This window comes from Delphinapterus leucas, chromosome 4 (genome assembly GCF_059928025.1).
Source record: "Delphinapterus leucas isolate spDelLeu-1000000601 "Yukka" chromosome 4, BTC_Dleu_Yukka2, whole genome shotgun sequence".
Lineage (NCBI taxonomy): Eukaryota > Metazoa > Chordata > Mammalia > Artiodactyla > Monodontidae > Delphinapterus > Delphinapterus leucas.
The window spans coordinates 26,041,375-26,060,210 of record NC_143132.1 but is presented as its reverse complement, the minus strand read 5'-3'; the positions used below and the strand labels follow the sequence as shown (position 1 = coordinate 26,060,210).

Here is an 18,836-nt window from a genome sequence, read left to right as displayed (position 1 = left end):
GTAAGAGCCTGGATGAAAGGGAGACTTGGGATCAGACCTTTATTCCAGCATCCCTGTGCCCAGCTAAAAATCAGGGCTTCTAAATAGGAACAGTGTATATTAGAATACGCAACAAGCAATCTCTGGCACAGTACTCAATAGATATTTCTTGAATGAATGTGTTAAGTGAATGAATCATGTATTAAAAATTAAAATTGGTTAATAAACTCTGAAGACTAAATTTTCAATCTTAGATTCAATGCTGGCTTAAATAACCTATTTGAGGTAAAATACCTATCCTATTTCTCATTTTTAGCAAGCAAGAAAGCAAAAATTGACTGTTTTAGAATTCTTTTTGCTTTACACTCAAATTGAGCAGTGTGGTAGGCTTATTTCAGTGTTGTTGATCCATTTTCTAAAAGTCTAATTTTTATAGGATTATAGACAAAGTTTAGTACTGCTCTATTGGAATTCTTAACTCTGAAGAAAATGTCTCTCTTAAAATTATGGGTCCTCTTAAGCTTAGACCAGCATCCTTTCGAAAGTTTGGGCTACAAATATTTGCATTAAAGGGATTTACCACTTATAGTTTCAGTAATGCTGACTTTATGGGTAAGCTGTCTGTTGATCCATTGTCCTGTTGTGCAAGCACAACAAACCAAACCTATTTCCAGTCTGTAGATGAATTCATTGTTGGCATTGCTGGGAGGAGATTGGGAGTTAACTACTAAGCTATTGATTTTTTTTTTTTTTTTCCACTGTGGTTCAAATCCAGTCTTTACTAATGTGCACCATTCCAGCTGTTAAATTCAAGGTGATAAAAGGAAAGTTTGGGATTGATGTCTGAAGTTAGAAAACAGTCTGTTTCACAATATTTTACCAGAGGTTTATTTTTATATTTCATTGTATAAATATAAGATGTCTGGGTATGGAATACTCAAGCTAGACATTGAAATCCCGACATATTTCTGAGTTAACTATTAGTGTACCAATTGAGTTAGATAGAGAATTTTAAATTTCAGAATTTAAAAATTTTCAGGATTTTCTTTAATTCAGCGAGGTTTGTGGATGGGAGATGATACCATTAGTGGTAAGTGAAAAAGAATACAACTTTTTTGTTTTTGGAATTTCTACTAAACGTGTACTTTTCCACAAAAGTTAAAACTAATTCAATTTTTAAAATACTTTTTTTCATTCATTTAATCATTCATTTATTTATTTGTTCATTTAACAATTTCTTATTAAATGCTCTTTATATATGAGATACTTTTCCAGGTATTAGTTATACGGTAGAGAGCAAGAGAGTGCCTACTCTTGAGAAATTTACCACCGATGCAAGGGACAGGCATTAAGTAATTGCTTTTGGAATGGAGTTTTTAATGGCATTGAAATATATTTACATTTTAATTGCCCTAGCACTATAAAGATGTCTAAGTACCACATTGGCATATATTTTTGTATTCTGCTTTTTTTTCATTATTCTGATAAATTTTACATGTTAAGTATAGTAATGATTCACTTATCTATAATCTGTAGGAAATGAGGGGTTCCACCACAGTTTTTTTTTTTTCCAGAATAACTGGAAAATGATAGTTTTTAATACTTTAAAAATTTTAGCTATTTTGAAAGAAAGCTGCAATAGATTGAATGTTCTCCCCAAATTCATATGTTGAAATCCTAACCACCAGTGTGATGGTATTTGGAGGTGAGGCCTTTGGGAGGTGATTTGGTCATGGGGGTGGAGCCCTCATGAATAGGATTAGTGCCCTTCTAAAAGAGACCTTAGAGGGCTCTCTTTCCCTTCTACCACATTGGACTCAGTGAAAAGGTGGTTGTTTATGAACCAGGAAGTAGGAACCCGCCAGACACTGAATCTGCCAGCACCTGAATTTTGGAGTTCCAGCCTCCAGAACTGTGAGAAATAAATTTGTGTTGTTTGTAAGCCACCTAGTCTATGGTGTTCTATGGTATGGGTAATAGCAGCCCAAACTAAGACAAAAGTTTTCAAAAATGTATCAACATGATGTTCTTTTTTGCCATCTTAAAATATATAGAAGATAATTTCTACATTAGCTGGGGAGTTAAATTTCTGTGTTAGAGTAGACTAAGTTGTAGTAAAAATAGACTTAGAAAATCAGTGACAATGAACAAGAAGGTTATTTCTCCCTCATGGAATAATCGAGGGTGTTCCAGGTTGGTAGCAACTCTCTTCCACATGGTGATTCAGGGACCCAGATTCTCCCATCTTGTCATCTTGTGACTCTTTTATCCTCTGGCACCTTGTCATGATGTCAAGGCTTGTTCACCACCTCAGGTTCAGCCAGTGGAGAGGGGAACAGTGTGGATGAGGCACACCTCTCTTAAAGGCTGGAGTCCTGAAGAGACAGGTGCGTATCACAGCTACTCACATATCGTAGCTGAGATTTTAGTCACATGGTTACATCAGTCTGCAAGGGAGACTGGGAAATGTAACCTAATTATGTGCCAGGAATAAGGAGTGGATGAATATTGATGGGAAGCTAGCTGTCTCTCACATAACCTGCAATTCTGGCTGCCAAGTGTTGTGTATGTCCTTCTCACATTCATCCTTTCTCCATGCAAGACACATGGAGCACACTCACCCCTTTCCCAAGGGAGACAGCTCAAAGTTCCATCTACTTACTGTATCCAGCTCAAATCCAAGGATTTCTGAGTGATGTTTAGTCTTTTCACTCAGGTCCAGATGTAACTCAGGTGATCAGGGTGGCCCAAAAAATTAAAACCCCTATTCAGGTAAGAAAACAATGAGAGACACAGCAGTCATTGGTCCATAGCACTGATGGAGACCAGCTGGGCAGGGGTCTCAAAGACCCCTGGAGGCGCAGTGGTTGAGAGTCCACCTGCCGATGCAGGGGACACGGGTCCGTGCCCCGGTCCGGGAGGGTGCCACATGCCACGGAGCGGCTGGGCCCATGAGCCATGGCCGCTGAGCCTGTGCATCCGGAGCCTGTGCTCCGCAATGGGAGAGGCCACAGCAGTGAGAGGCCCGCGTACCGCAAAAAAAAAAAAAAAAAAGAAAGAAAAAGACCTCTGCTCTGGCAGTGGCAGAAGTGCCTTGATTGCATCCTGTTTTTACTCTCTGGGAGGGAATTCTTATCCATTGCTCTCTGTAGCCCCTTGCGCTACCTTCCGGAAGAACCTTCCTCATCTATTATTCTTCTTGGCCACATCTGAAATGTGTTGTGGGAATATGTTCCCCTTAGGGGCTGTGTGTATTTTGCAGCTTTTTGTAAGCCTGTAGGTTGTTTTAAGGCTCAGAGTCAGATGGATCTTTGGTTCTCAGGCTCATAGATTCTTTACCAACACAATTTCCTCAATCTTAGTAAGCTCGTAGTTTATTTGCTTCCAGTATGTCTGTAAGCACAACCAAAATTTTTTCTGGATATATTCTATACAGTACTTCAGTTTTTGCTTTCTTCTTCTTCCTCTGACATGTTCTTTTATTTTAGTTGCAGTTATCTTGAGGCCATCTGAAAAATTAGGGTGCACTGGGAAGGTAACAGTCTGACCTTTTGCTGTTTAATCATTATCACTCCCTTAGGAGGCCTTCTCCAATCACCCCACTTAAAGCTTCCACTCAGTCCCACCTTACCCCAATCTTTAAAAAAAAATCATTACTTTCATGTATATATGAAATATGTATATATGAGATACATTTATCTTATTTATCATACTTATTGTTTATTGTCTGTCTTCTTCCTCTAGCATGTAAATTCCATGAGGTTTGGAAGTTATATTTTCTTCTCTCATATATCTCAGGGACAGAGAATAGTGCCTGCCAAATATTTGTTGAATGAATAAATGAATGAATGAATGATTTGAGAGTGTGCTGACTTTTCAGGATCTGCTATATACTGTTTTGTTAATGAGCTATGCAAATACTGCTGGTTATAGCCATTTCCTCCTCTTCCATGTAAACAATCCTCATTTTCTTCATTGGTAGAGTAGGGCAGGGAGGATCCATCTTTGTTCTCTGTTCTCTAGTCATAGAGAACTCTTCTATGCCAGTTATGGAAATTACATTCTTCTTCATCTAGACTAACAATGGACAAGTTTCAGTCTTGGCAAGTGAGAGGTAAGCAAAAATGTGGTAGAATGGAAAAACCTCTGGAAATAAAAAAAAATTCTGCTCACCCCCTTCTTTTTGCTTTGGCGATTCTTTACTCTTGTGTTGATGTGATGTTGAAGCTTTACCTGCCATCTTGTGACCATGAAGGCAGACATTGCTAACATACTGAGGTTAGAAAAGTGGAAAGATAGAAAGGACCTGGACCCATGTGACATAATTGAATCACTGCAGCAACCTTGGATTCACCTTTTTAAAAATAAGATAATAATGTCTACTTCATTTAATCCATTTTTGGTCTGCTATTCTGTTACTTGTTGATTGTAGCTGAAAGCATCCTAATTGATAGAGTAGCAGTATCTTCAGTAGCTGCTGAGACTAAATGACCACTATTCTGTTCATGCATATCCTTGAGGAATTGACAATAAGGGTACAAATGAATAATCACAGAGTCATCTATCTAACACACTGTTATCACAGAGCAAGTGCTAATTAGCATTCAAATTCAGTATAACTAGTGGAACTGGTTAGTCTTTTAGGCACTCCTAGCTGGTACCTCCTAGAGGTAGTCTATCCTGTCATCTCTGCAATGGGCCCACGTGGATTCTACTATAAGGCACCATTTGAGAGAGGTTCTTTTCTATTGCCATAGAAGGAGTGACACCAGTGTAGACAATTTTGGCCATATTGTTTATTTCTTATCCACTCAGACATAAACTCATTGGTGGAGATTATAGGGTTAAGGAGTTGGGTGGGTTAGTTTTCCTTTTTCTCCTCCATCTCTACCCCTAGGTACTTCTTAAACACCCAGGAGAATGGAACTGACTCTGGCTAGAATGTGTCGATCAATTTGTGGCAGCTTAAGTATTTTGCTACAGGCTATTGGTAAAATTTGCATGTATGCCTAGAAAATAAATTAGAATTGCAGATTGTTAAATATTTCAGTTTAATCATCTGGAAAACTGTAGTGGTTTTATGTCCTCAAAAATAAAACAAAACATAAAAAGCCCTGCAGCTTTATCCGCCCAAAGTAGCTATCTAGTCATTGATATGTTGAACCTTTTTTTTTGCAAAGTCATTCAATATGTGCAAATGGTAATGTTAGCTGACAAATGAGGATGTGGGCTTTCTATCTGGAACTCAGTAAGAGAAGATGACTATATCCAGCTCTTTTTCATAATTAAAGTTCAAATGACAAATTCATGTATTATCAGGATGAGTCTCAGTCTCTCTACAGTGCATCATAATATTAGGTTCATTGGCTTACTTTTTACGTTGGGAACATTAAAAGTTTCTGTAGGAAAAAGGTTTATATAGCAAAACTCAAAAAAAGGTAGTGACTTAGAGTATTATACTGATTTCTGATAGACTTAACAGATAGATTAATTTATATGCTCATGGGAGACGTTCAGGAGCTACTCTTAGTTTATCTATTTAAAGTTTGTATCAAGTGCCTTTAAGTCTAAATATCCTTAATTTTTTTCTCTCTGCTTTAGAATGGTTTGGGGATTTCCATTTTTTGTTTCTGTCTACTCTCTGGTCACTAACTTCTCTAATGGTATTTGACTCTTCCCTTTGTTCGCTTCTGGTTTGTGATATTTAATGGCTAGTTTCAGTTAACCAGATGTAGGGGCGAGATTATAATTTTCATCTTTGATACACATAAACTTAGTATTTTAAAAAGAGGAACTGCTTATGTATATATCTGAGAGGAAAACAAAAAATAGAATATTGTCAAAAATGTCCAGGGACGTAAGGCTAGCAGCTGTGCCTGTACCAAAACGTGTTTTTTTTTTTTTTTCTTTTGTGGTACTCGGGCCTCTCACTGCCGTGGCCTCTCCCGTTGCGGAGCACAGGCTCCGGACACGTAGGCTCAGCGGCCATGGCTCATGGGCCCAGCTGCTCCGCGGCATGTGGGATCCTCCCGGACCAGGGCACGAACCTGTGTCCCCTGCATCGGCAGGCAGACTCTCAACCACTGCGCCACCAGGGGAGCCCCAAAACATGTTTTGATTTTCTTCTGAGGAGGTCAAAGTATTTCATATATTATTTTATGTTCATGACATTCCTACTGTTGTACAGGAGCAGATGCTATCTCCACTTTATGTTGTGGCATTGAAGAGTGACTTATCCGTGGGACAGAGATGACAATGAGTCTAACAGCAGTGAATTTCCCAATCATAAATTCTAGAGCCTGCCTCGTTATTAGAGTCATCACATGCAGGGAGCCCAAACTGTGGTTTCCCACCAGGTTTTTATAGTTCATGTATAGTTTCTCTCCTGCCAGATGCAATTTGTAATTTTTTTATCGTGAGAAATATTGCCTAGTAGCACCACTTCCATTCTACCTTTTTTAGGTTTCCAGGGAAACAGTGCTGTAAAGTTAACCAGGGTCAAGTTTGTTCATAAAGGACAAGAGGTTTTGTTAATGCTTTACCTGCAGTTATGTAGTCTCTTTTGTACTATTAAGACTGAGTTGGAGTCTTAGCAGATCTCGGTCACTGATCAAGTGTACACTCACCCTGGTTCGAGTGGGTTACATGTAATTTTATAGCTAACAAAAATATTTTCCAACCTTGTTATTTTATAAATAAAACCCTGTTATTCCATGTTTTGTATTTACAACTTTCGGTAGAGATTGAATTAACTCTTGGCACTTGCCCAGTAGTACAGATCAAACATAGTGGAGAACACAGCCCCACTGTTGGGAATTCCCACTGAGTTAAAATGTTGTAATCCAGAGTGAAACAACCTTCAGCACATAATCTGACTCTCTACTTAATACATCTAAAAGGGCATAGACAAAGACAGATCTTCCCAGGCATGTAGGAAATATAGGCATACCCCAACAGGATTTCTCCTAGTTTAACATTTTTCTAGTAGAATGCCTGTGACTTTTAATATGTCATAAAGTGTACATATCTCAGCTGTAGGAAAAATTTATACTTGTGCTTCTAAAATATAATATGCTCTATATTTTTTAGGTATAATTTACATGTGGTGAAATGCACAAATTTCAAGTATACAAGCCAATAATAAATCAATACACCCAGGCAATCCACACCATTGTCAAAATATAAAACATTTTCACCACCTTAGAAAGTTCCCTTGTATCCCTTCCTGTTCAGTCCCCTATCTTTCCCTCTACCCCAAGGCAATCACTATTCTAATTTCTATCAATGTCAATTATTTTACCTGTTTTGAAATTCATATAAGTGGAACCATAAAGTATGAACTCTTTTGTGTCTGGCTTCTTTTGCTCATCATATTTTTGAGATTCATCTATATTATTGTTTGTAGCAGTAGTTCATTTATCATTATATGAATATACAGTACTGCAGTATGTTTTTCTGCTACCTCTTTTTGGACAATTGTGTGGCTTCCAGTTCTAAGCGGTTATGAATATGGTCGCTGTAAGTATTTTTGTATAAACTTTTGATGGACTTGTTTTCACTTCTCTTGAATAAATACCTAGAATTTCTGGGTCATAGAGTAGGTATACGTTTAACAGTTTCACAGCTTAAGAACCTGCCAAGCAATTTTCCAAAGTACTTGTTCCATTTTGCAGTCTCAGCAGCAATTTATGAAAGATCTGGTTGCTCCACATCCTTGCCTATATTAGGTGTTGTCAACCTTTATTTTCAGCCATTCTAGTATGTATAAAGCTTCTGGGAAAAAGAAACATGAGAATATCTTTGTGACCTAGAAGTAGGTAAAAATTTCTTATAGAAACCACTAACCATAAAAGTAAAAATTAAATAATTGGATTCATTAAAATTAAAAGCTTCTGCTCTTTGAAAGATACTTAAGAAATGAAAAGCCAGCTATAAACTGGACAAAAATATTCAAAGTAATATATTTGACAAAGGACTTGTAAAAATACATACAATTAAATAAAAGAAATAGCTAAAATACTTGAACAGAATTTAACAAAGGAAGATATACAAATACCCTGTAAGCACATGAAAAAGTACATAGCACTGTTAATTGTCAGTGAAATGAAAAATCAACAAAATATGTCCAATGAAACAATGTATAGGAGTGTTTTTGAGTTATTTCAGCCGCAACATCAGACCCACATGTTGATATTTGAAAAGCTCTTGAGTCTTCAGAGAGGAGATGTTCAGTATATTGCTAAGTTATTAGCTATATTGATTTATTGGGAAGTAATGTTTAAACATTTTATGTTCTAACATGATAGTTCGTTAATTATTTAGGGGTGTTTTACTGCATTTTAGGAAATTGGCTGTGGGTTTGGGGTTGACATATACATTATAATTTTTCCCATTAAAATCATGGTAATTAGGTTCACAGTAAGTATTTTTTACTGAACTATTCAAGAACAGATTGCTGAAATTAAGAGGGAGGCAATGTATTTATTTATTGATGAATTGAATTCTACAATCAAAGGAGGAAAGGGAAGTATTTAAAGACTATTTTTATTTAGAATTTGAAATATTTCTTAAAACAATCTAATGACCATTTTAAAATTTGAAGTTTATATTTTTCAAAGCTAATATTATTAAATGACCTAGTTATTCATTCCCCAGTATAATAGAAATGATAATATTGAGCTTCTTTCTCTTACAGGCTTCTTCCTTTCCCTCTTTTCTGTCCTTCCCCTGATAACTATATTTAAGTGCCCAGAATATAGAATCCAAAATAGAGAGATGAGTAGATTGTTATCTGGGTCTTTCTTGCTCTAAACTATGACTAGAACTAAGTTCACCTGAATTTTATCATTATCATCATCAAGAGCCCTTTAAAAGAAAAAGTATTTTTTGTAAAAATTCTAGAAGTTCTGTCCAAGCTCTTCCCAGAACAAAAGATCCGGTGAACAATAACTTTTTTATATTAACAATTCAAAGTGATAGGTCAACTTTATGAAGCTGCCAGGATCCTCAGCGTGGTTAGGCTTCTCACTCACCTCTAGAGCAGGTCTCTCAACCTTGACATTATTGACATTTTGACTACTGATTGTTGTGGGGACTGTCTATGCATTGTAGGATGTTTAGCAGCATCTCTGGCCTCTGCCTACTAGATGCTCGTCGCACCACCCTAAGTTATGACAACCAAAACTATCTCTAGACATCGCCAACTGTCCCATGGGGTGCCACCCGCTTCCTCCTTCTCCCCTCCCCCACGAACTACCTGCTACCTCTCCCCCATCTTCTCCATTAAGAACCACTTCTCTAGAGTTTATCTTAACTGTCAGGTTACCTTCAATACCTAATGCTTTTTTTTTTTTTTTTGGAGTCCTTTAGACTTTGACCCAAGAATGGCCTGGAAATCTTTGGAATACCCTGTACTGAAGAATACTGGTTAGTGACCCTTATCACCTTAGTTATTCAAACTCAGCACTAAATTAGAATCAGACCATGCCTCAGAGGGAAGGCCAGGCATGAGGAAAATAGAAGTTCACTTTGTTAATTTCAATTTAGTGTCACAGCATTTCAGTCAATGATTTATTATGTTTTTTTTTTTTTTTTACAAAATATGTTATAGTTCCCCAAAGAGAGTTCTTAATCCTCTTAAGAATGCAGTAAATTCCTTTATACCTGCTGTAAGTATAATTTTCGTGGGCCCTGAAATCATATATGCAAAACAGGTAACATTTTATTTTCCCATTTTTACATTTAGTTTCTATTATATGCCTGATTTCTCCTGATGCTATAAAACTGTATCTAGTCATTTCCAGGTGAACTCAGTCTTTGTCATACTTTTTCAGTCAAGCTTAAAATTGTGTCAGTTCTGGATTTTACCTTCCTCTTCTTCTCTTTAGGGTGGCACTCCTGTTCCAAGGCATATTTATGATAATGACAGGATTGAAGTTGAGGTGGGAAGTCAGGGAGAGAGAGTATCTGATCTTTGGTGGTCATAGTATTTGTCACTCTTCCTAAGGTCACCTTCTGAAATCTCTGCACTTGTAAAAACCTCAGTTCCATGATTCACACTGGCATTTGGGTTACAAATTTAAGCCCCTTTGGCCCTCAGCTGTCTCCTTCAACAAACATCTGAGCCCTTCTTGGGGAAGTGGGGAAAGTTTATTTGTCCACTTCTCGGTGGCGAGTTTAAGGTAGAATCAGAGCCTCATTATTCCCTTGTGTCATACCTAGCCGTGTGTAATTGTTGGCTTGATGTTATGGTGTAGAGAGACCCACACCATCATTTGTGTCCTGGGGTACCAAATTGAAGTGGTAAATCTAGAACACCACACTTTTCTCCAACCTTCTGTCTCCCTAAGCTACACACTTGTGAGAGAAGATCCTGTTCCAATCCTCCTCATGTGTGCGTTTAACCCCTTTGCTTCTCCTTCATGACTTCTTTTCGTCCTAATCAGAAGGCTCTTATCTTCTGGGCGTGGAAGGTTCAGTGGAGAGGAATGAGGTAGTCTCTTTCTGCAAGTACTTTTGCAATGTCTTTGTTGTCCTGGAACACTGCTTTTGAAGCTAAAGGAAAGAATCTGACATCCTTTTCTGCTGTTCTGCAGTAATTTTTCTTTTCCTGAGTTAGAAAATGCCTTAGAATGAATAGAGTGAGGGAAAGTTCTTGGGGCAACTTTTTTTTTTTTTACAATAATAATTATAGAGCATGGATTTTTAATGGATTTCATACTGCAATGAACACATGAAAACATTCCTTCCTCTCTTCTTTCTCCACCAAGAGCCAATCAGGTTCTAGCATTTTCTTAATTTTATCTTATGATCTGATTCTCTTCCATTGCCATGGCTACTCCCTTCTAGTGACCTCCCCAGCATTCTGCAATAGCCTTCCAGCTAGGCTTTAGTCTCACTCTGACTTTTGCATCCTACATACTGATTCCACATGAATCTCTCTAATAAATAGTACCAAAACCTTTAAGGATGTTATATTGCCTCTGAAATAAATTACATTGACATCCTGTGTAGTCCAACACCAACCTATTTTATAAAATTTACCTCCTATTTCTTCTTGTAATGAAATCTCTAATTTATCTGTGCAGAAGAAAACACTGAATACTTCTTATGTTCCGTACACTGGGAAATGGGCGAAAGATTTCACTCAGACTGAAAGATTCTTAATGCTAAGAACTGTGACCAACAAGAAACTAAGGAAACAGTGGGAGTGCTTATTACTTTGATAGGTTTCATGCCTCTATGCATTTTTCTAATTCAGCCAGGCTGAATTACTAATGTGATTAAAAACTTTTGGTAATGTGGCTACATTATAAAAAGTAAAAACAAACGTGAAATTAATGTTAATAATACATTTTATTTAACTCTGTGTGTAAAATACTATGATTTCAACTAATCAACATACAATTATTAATAAGATAGTTTACATTCTTTTTTTATTCTAAGTTTTCAAAATCTGTTGTATAGCGTACACTGTCAGCACCTCTTAATTTGGACTACCCACGTTTTAAGTCCTCAATAGCCATGTGTCACTAGTGGTTACCATATTGGATAGTTGTATCTAGAGCATTATTTTGCCAAGAGTAAGTCCTTGATAAGGACTGGAAAACTGACTCATCAGTAGAGTAAATGGCATTTAATAAGAGATGCAGGGAAGGGAACCATCATGTACCAACCACATATTATGTACTTGCACTGTTAAAAGCCCTTTAGTTCGTTTTTTTTCCCCTCAAAACGGAGTCTGAGATAAGCATTTGGGAGAAGGTAGTCTATTAGAGAGATGACTCCAGGAAGCTAATTAAGGGTACATTATTGAGCCAGTTTTGCTATGGGCAACTTGTACTCAATTCCACTGCGGACCCTCCAAACAACTGTATAGAATGGGCTTCAGAATTGTCCCTTCAAAAACGGAAGACTGAGGCATTTATCCACTGACTCCCGTTCCTCATTGGTTGAGGGTTGCCCCTCTGGTTGTTAACTGCTCCATGTTTCTGGAATGTTCTCAGAAGGATGAAAAATTTTACATCTTCAGAACAAGTCCTGAGGCAGAAAAGTTGAGAAATAAGACAGACACTTGGGGTAGAGTTTGCCATCAGCATGGGAATTATCTACCACCAGTTGGAATCAGTGATGGACCAGGCACATGGCAAAGCCTCTGCTATGCATACATTATATAATACTTGCGAAATAGACATTATTATTTCCAGTTTAAAAATGGGGAAACCAAGAATCAGACAAATTCTCATTCCTGTTCAAGATGACATAGCTTTTAAGTGATAAAGTGTGTTTCTATACACATATGACTCATGACAAGGTCCACAAAGGACATATTTTAGGAGATATTTCTTTTTTTAGGGAAAAAATCCAGAGATTTTTTTTCTTTTATTACATCTAATTTATTATTCCAGAAATTTAGACAAATCTACAAAGTAGGTGTTGATTGAAGTCCCTTTAACCAGTTTTTTTTAAATTAATTTATTTATCTTGGCTGTACCAGGTCTTAGTTGCGGCATGTCGGATCTTCGTTGCAGCGTGTGAGATCTTTAGTTGCAGCATGCGGGATCTAGTTCCCTGACCAGGGATCGAACCTGGGCCCCCTGTATTGGGAGCCCAGGTCCCACTGGACCATCAGGGAAGTCCCTAACCAGTTTTTTTGAAAGGGAAGTGCAATAAGCTTTATAGCAGAGTCTCATAAGAATATGATATACTATTAAAAATGCACATTTGCTGTTGTGCTTGATATGTTCTCTGACCTTCAGAAAGAAATTTCCAATAAATTTTGTAAGCTCACTTATTTCCGTTATTCACTGCTGAATTTCTAGTGCAGAGCTCATTTTCAAGTCGATTATTTGTACAACAGATCCTCCCTAAATGGAAGAGACTGAACACATCACACACTGGACAGCTCCCATTATCTGAAATAGCCATAAGCCGCTGTAATGTTAGAGATTTGGTTTAAAGGATTGTCCTCTTGGAAGACTGGCTGTGGTTATTTGTGAGGCAGAACAAATTATAAAACTATTATGGCTTCAGAGATGTATGTTTCTAATGACTGCTCTTCACCAGTCCATAAAATGTCTGCTTTAAAAAAAACAGGTGAAATATTAGAGCCTTAAAAGATTAGATCATTGGGATATTATTAAAAATGTCTTTATGGAACCTGGATGCAAGGCCACTGGGGTATATAACTTACCAGGAATACCGACAGGAAGTCATCTGCATAAAGAAAGAAAGGCAAGTTTAAAAATGAAAAGGAAAAGGCTTAATAACAAAACAATAATAAAACTAACCTAGAAAAACAGTTGAAAGAATACTGTTACCTGTGTTTTCCTCTGCAAAGGGCTATGGAATTGGGGTTACTCAGGGGTGAGAGAGGGAAGACAAAGAAGCCTTTTCTTTGTCTCTATATGCTTCTGTATTTACTTGAATTTTATATACACAAACATGTATCGTGTATAATTTGTGCAACTAAAAATAACTAAATATACATAAAAATATCTAAAAATAACCTTAGACTAGAAAGCCACAAATAGACTTACATTTCAGTTTTATTCTGCTATTTTTACCTCCAATATAGCATTCAAATCTAATAACTGCAGGAAAATAATGATGAAGGGAGGGAATCTTCAGAATATTTGATGTTATCAACAGTTCCATTTTGTAGTTAGGGATGCATTCCAGGTTCTCAATGTTTTCTTCAGAAATTAAATTTTACTGTTAAATATGATTTTATGCCTGTCAGACTCATTCTATGCAGTGGAGGACATGGTGCCTTGTGCTAATAAGCACCCAATAGAAGCTTTTTGGACGTTACAATGATGAAAAACCTACCTGAAACAGAGAAGGAATATTTGACAAAAAAAGGGGAAACTAAGTGTTTAATATTTAATATCTCCTTTTGATCTCTTCTTTAGAAGTATTTATTTTGAAGTATTTGTTCTTCTTATTAAAGTCATATGTGCTTTCTTAGAGATATATTTGGGGTCCTGCTTGGCCTCTTTCATTGGAGTTACCTCTGTTCCTGACATTTGGAAGAAAGGGGTTGGGTGCCCATCATATTTTGAACAGCTGACTTCCCATTCCTGGTCCCAGCTGATTGAACCAATCATGGAGCCCTAATGCAAGCTGAGCCAATCAGCTTGCCTATTGTGTATCTGAGGAAGACAAACAGTCAGGTGATGGTGGTCTCTGGAACTACGGGCTGAGACAAAAGCAGCCACATTGGGATCCTGTGCATTGATCCACAAGCAGAGGAAATCAGAGGAATGATTCAGATTCCCAGAGGAAGCATAAGAGAGTAAGAGGTGATGTGCTCAGTGAGAGCAGGGACAAAAACAATTGTTGTCTTGTTTTATTGCTTTCAGATTTAAATTTCTTGTGAGACCTGGCCCTGCTTTCTGCCTTTGGTTATATGGGATGGTCCCGAATACTAGCTTGTTTAAGATAGATTGAGTGAGCTTTGATTTTTGCAAAAAAATTTAGAGAATATGTAAGAAATTCAAATTGCCTGTAAAATCATACCCAATGTAAACATTTCGTTTCAGTCTGTTTTGTTCCTATAGAAGTGCTATAATCATACTCTCTATAAAATCTCCTGTTTTTCTTTTTGACAAACTTGTGAGCATTTTCCTGTTTTGTTAATGCCAATGCTGGTTGAAGCCAACTCTCATTTATTAGGACCTACCATCACAAGACTGAACAGGTCTGGAGGAAAACATCACCTTGCTGACTGGTCTCACCCTTAACTCATTAGTATTAACCACAAATGGTTGCTTAATAACTGTCTGGCAACAATACTGCATTTCTCTAGTTCTCCACTGGCCATTGCCCAAAGACTGTTTTCTTCTTTCTTCTCTCTCCTCAGTGTTTCTTTCTCCAACCTCACTCTTTGCTGAGATCTTGTTTCCTATTTTACTGGGATGATAAAAGCCACCAGAACAGTTATAGTATGCCCCTACCACCATGTCCACCCACCCGAATGCTCTGTGACCATATATTCTGTCTTTCATTACTACAGGTGAACTTGCCACACTCTTGGCTAAGGCCAGTCCCTTCCACTGGCTCACCAATTTCCATCCCCTGTCACATGTTTAAAGACCGCACATCAGCAGTTGGCTTTTCTGTTCTGTAAAATCATGTTTTCTCTGCTGCCTGCTCATTTTCACGAGCTTATAAAATGCTACTATTTCTCCTGTCTTAGGGGGAAAAAATTCTAGACTCTATTTCACTTTATTTACTGGGCCATTTTTCTGCTTCTGTGAAAAGCACATCTTCTCAATGGTTCTCTCTACTTGTTATCTGCGGTTTGCTCATCTCCTGTTTTCTAATCAGGCATTCATTCTCATGACTCCTACAAAACAGCTCTCATAAAATCGCCATTGACTTTCGCATAGCTAAAACCAGTGCTTGCTCTTAGTTTTCATCTTACTTGAGCTGTTGTCAGTATTTGACAGATGATCACTCTTCCCTTAAATATTTTCTTCACTTAACTTTTAGGATACTGTACTCTTGGTTCTGTTCTTACTTTACTGGCTCCTCCTTTTCAGGATCATTTGCTCCATGCCCTGTGCTCTGGTCCCTCTGTATATTCCCAGTCTCTAACATTGGTGTGCCCCAGACTCAGCCTCAGATCTCTACGTTTTCTACACTCACTGTCTAGGTGATCTCACTTAATACAAAGGTTTTAAATACTACCTATATACTAAGGGCTTTCAGATTTACTTTTCAAGCCCAGACCTTGCTCCTCATCTCCAAATTCACATACCCAACCGCCTACTCAAAACTTCCTCTTGGATGTCTAATAAGCATCACCAATCCCCAAATGTCTGATGGCCTCAGGACTCGAACCTCGGAACTCTTCTTTATTTTTTTCTTTCCTTTCCTTCTTTCTTTCTTTATTTTTTGGATAGTATTATTGAGATATAATTCACATAGCATACAATTCAACCATTTGAAGTGTACAATTCAAAGTGTACAACCAGTGTACAAAATGGTTTTTAGTATATTTAGAGTTGTGCAATGTTTACCATAGTCAATTTTAGAACATTGTCATCACTGTCAAAAGAAACCCCCTGCCCCTTAGTTTCTACCCCCTACTTAGCTTTCCTTCCCGCCATTCCCAGCCCTAGGCAACCACTGCCTCTATAGATTTGCTTATTCTGGACATTTCATAAAAATGGAATCATACAATATGTGGTCCTTTGTGACTGGCTTCTTTCTCTTAGCATAATGTTTTCAAGGTTCATACACGTTGTACTACGTATTTCATTCCTTTTGATTTCCAAATTACATTCCATTGTATGCGTATACCACACTTTAACCATTCATCAGTTGATTGTTGGGTTGTGTCCACTTTTTGACTATTATGAATACTCTTGCTGTGATCATTGATACACAGCTGACCCTTGAACAACACAGGTTTGAACTGCACATGTTCACTTATATGTGGATTTTTTTCAATAAATGGATACTACAGTAATACATAATCCATGTTTGGTTGAATCGGAGGATGTAGAACCATGGATACGAAGGACTGATTATAAAGTTATACTCTAATTGTCAACTGCAGAAGGGTCTGTGCCCTTAAGCCTCATGTTGTTCAATATTTTGTATGGACATGTTTTCATTTCTCTTGGGTATGTACCTAACAGTGGATTTGCTAGATTATAGGATAACTCTAGGTGTAACCTTTGAGGAATTGCCAGACTGCTTTCCAAAGCAGCTTGGAAGTCTTTTCTATTGGTGATCATTCCATTGATCTCATCCAGTCCATGATTTTAAATATCATCTATATACTGAAAACTTGGAGATTTACATCTGCAGTGTAGAGCTTGCCCCTGAATGCCAGATTTATATGACCCATTCATTGTCCATTAGTACATCCATCACTGAACTGCTGATTTTCCCTTTTGCCTCATGCTGCTAACCTCAAGCTTGCATTTCCTCTTGTCTTTTTCTCAGTTAGTGATGATTCCATTCTTCCAATTGCTCAGGACTAAAACTCAAGAGTCACTCTTTTTTTTTTTTTTTTTTTTGCGGTACACGGGCCTCTCACTGTTGTGGCCTCTCCCATTGCGGAGCACAGGCTCCGGATGCGCAGGCTCAGCAGCCATGGCTCACGGGCCCAGCCGCTCCATGGCATGTGGGATCTTTCCGGACCGGGACATGAACCCGCGCCCCCTGCATCGGCAGGCAGACTCTCACCCACTGTGCCACCAGGGAAGCCCAAGAGTCACTCTTGACTCCTCTCTATCCTAACCCACATCTGATCGGTCAGCAAATCTTGTTGGCTCTACTTTCAAAATACTCTCCCCACTTCTTCTGTATAGTAGTGCCTCTGCTACAGTCCCAGTTCAAATCACTGTCACTTCTGTACTGCATTATTGTAATGTTACAGGAAGGGGGACCCCTTCCAGGGCCCGAGAGTGGGCTCTTGTCTGACACTCGGAAATGAATTGTCCAAGGAGACACACGTGCTGACAAAGCAAGAGACTTTATTGGGAAGGGGTGCCCGGGTGGAGAGCAGCAGGGTAAGGGAACCCAGGAGAACTGCTGTGCCACGTGGCTTGCAGTCTCGGGTTTTTTGGGTAATTGGGTTAGTTTCCAGGTTGTCTCTGGCCAATCACTCTGACTCAAGGTCCTTCCTGGTGGCATGAGCATCATGCAGCCAAGATGGATTCCAGTGAGAAGGATTCTGGGAAGTTGGTAGGACATCTGGACTGGAGTCTCCTCTCTCCTTTTGACCTTTCCCAAATTCTTCCGGTTGGTGGTAGCTTGTTCCCCATTCCTTACCAGGACCTTCTGTTTAAGATGACGCATGCAAGTGGTTACTATGGTGCCTGGCCAGGGTGGCGGTTCCCCTAACAGTAATAGCCTCCTAACTGATCTCTCTGCTGCAGCTTTGGTTCCCCTTCAGTCTATTCTCAACAGAGCATCATGGATGAACTTTTCAAAACCCTCAAATGGCTTTCCATCTCATTCAGAGCAAAATTCTAAGTCATTAAAATGGCCTGTGAGGCTCCCAGCGAAGCAGCCCTCCTTTCTCTCCTTTCTCTCCTCTTTGCTTAAAGACCCTTAACAAATACTTTAATAGGCCCATCTAAGGGATTTACCTGGCTGAGAGAAGCCAGTTCTTCTTCTGTCCCACCCTTACGCCTTTCTTTGTTCCAAAGCTTTAACTGTTGTCAGATCCCATCGTACTCTGGGAACCAATTTAAAAGCAACACTCTGAGATGAAAGAATTCCCACAAAAAAATTGTAAAACTTTGTTAATTTATATCAGAATTTTATGTGTGTGTGTGTGTGTGTGTGTGTGTGTGTGTGTATTCTGAGGGAGTAAGGCCAAAGGGGAACTGCTGATTTTAGATCATGCTGATTTTAGCATGATGGGGACATTCATTGAGATTCTGGATTCAATGTGCCTCTTCAAGCTGGGAGTAATTCTACTTGTTTGGTTGCTCGGTTGACTTGTAAGAAACAAAGCCTCACACTGTGTTTGAATCAGAAACAACCAGTGGCATTATTATTCTACAAACTAGCGGATGTTGGGAAAGAAGAACAAACTGAACTGATTTCTTCTCACTCAAAATTTTTATAATATATGTAGATTGGAAGACTGTAGGGGGAAAAAAGGGAGGGAGCGAGTTTCTTACATGTAAATAAATATAAGTGAATAAGACCAGACATGTTCATTTAACAATGCTGTTTGTTTTTGATTCATTCGAATACCCTCAAACAAAATTTAAAATTTGTTAGGACTTTGAAGGGTAAGATTCATTCACTTGTTCGTTCACTAAGATATTTATTGAATACCCAGTATTTTCACACAGTTTTCTCGGCACTGGAGACACAGCAATAAA

General features: G+C 38.3%; 1 long non-coding RNA gene across 1 annotated transcript in view; it reads left to right on the top strand.

Moving 5' to 3' along the window:
• LOC149749288 (uncharacterized) overlaps positions 1 to 18,836 on the top strand; it is a 183,594-nt gene that overhangs the window by 7,217 nt on the left and 157,541 nt on the right. Inside the window, exon 3 of the long non-coding RNA XR_016392970.1 lies at positions 9,341 to 9,405. This is a non-coding gene — a long non-coding RNA (uncharacterized LOC149749288). The remainder of the gene's footprint in view (positions 1 to 9,340; positions 9,406 to 18,836) is intronic.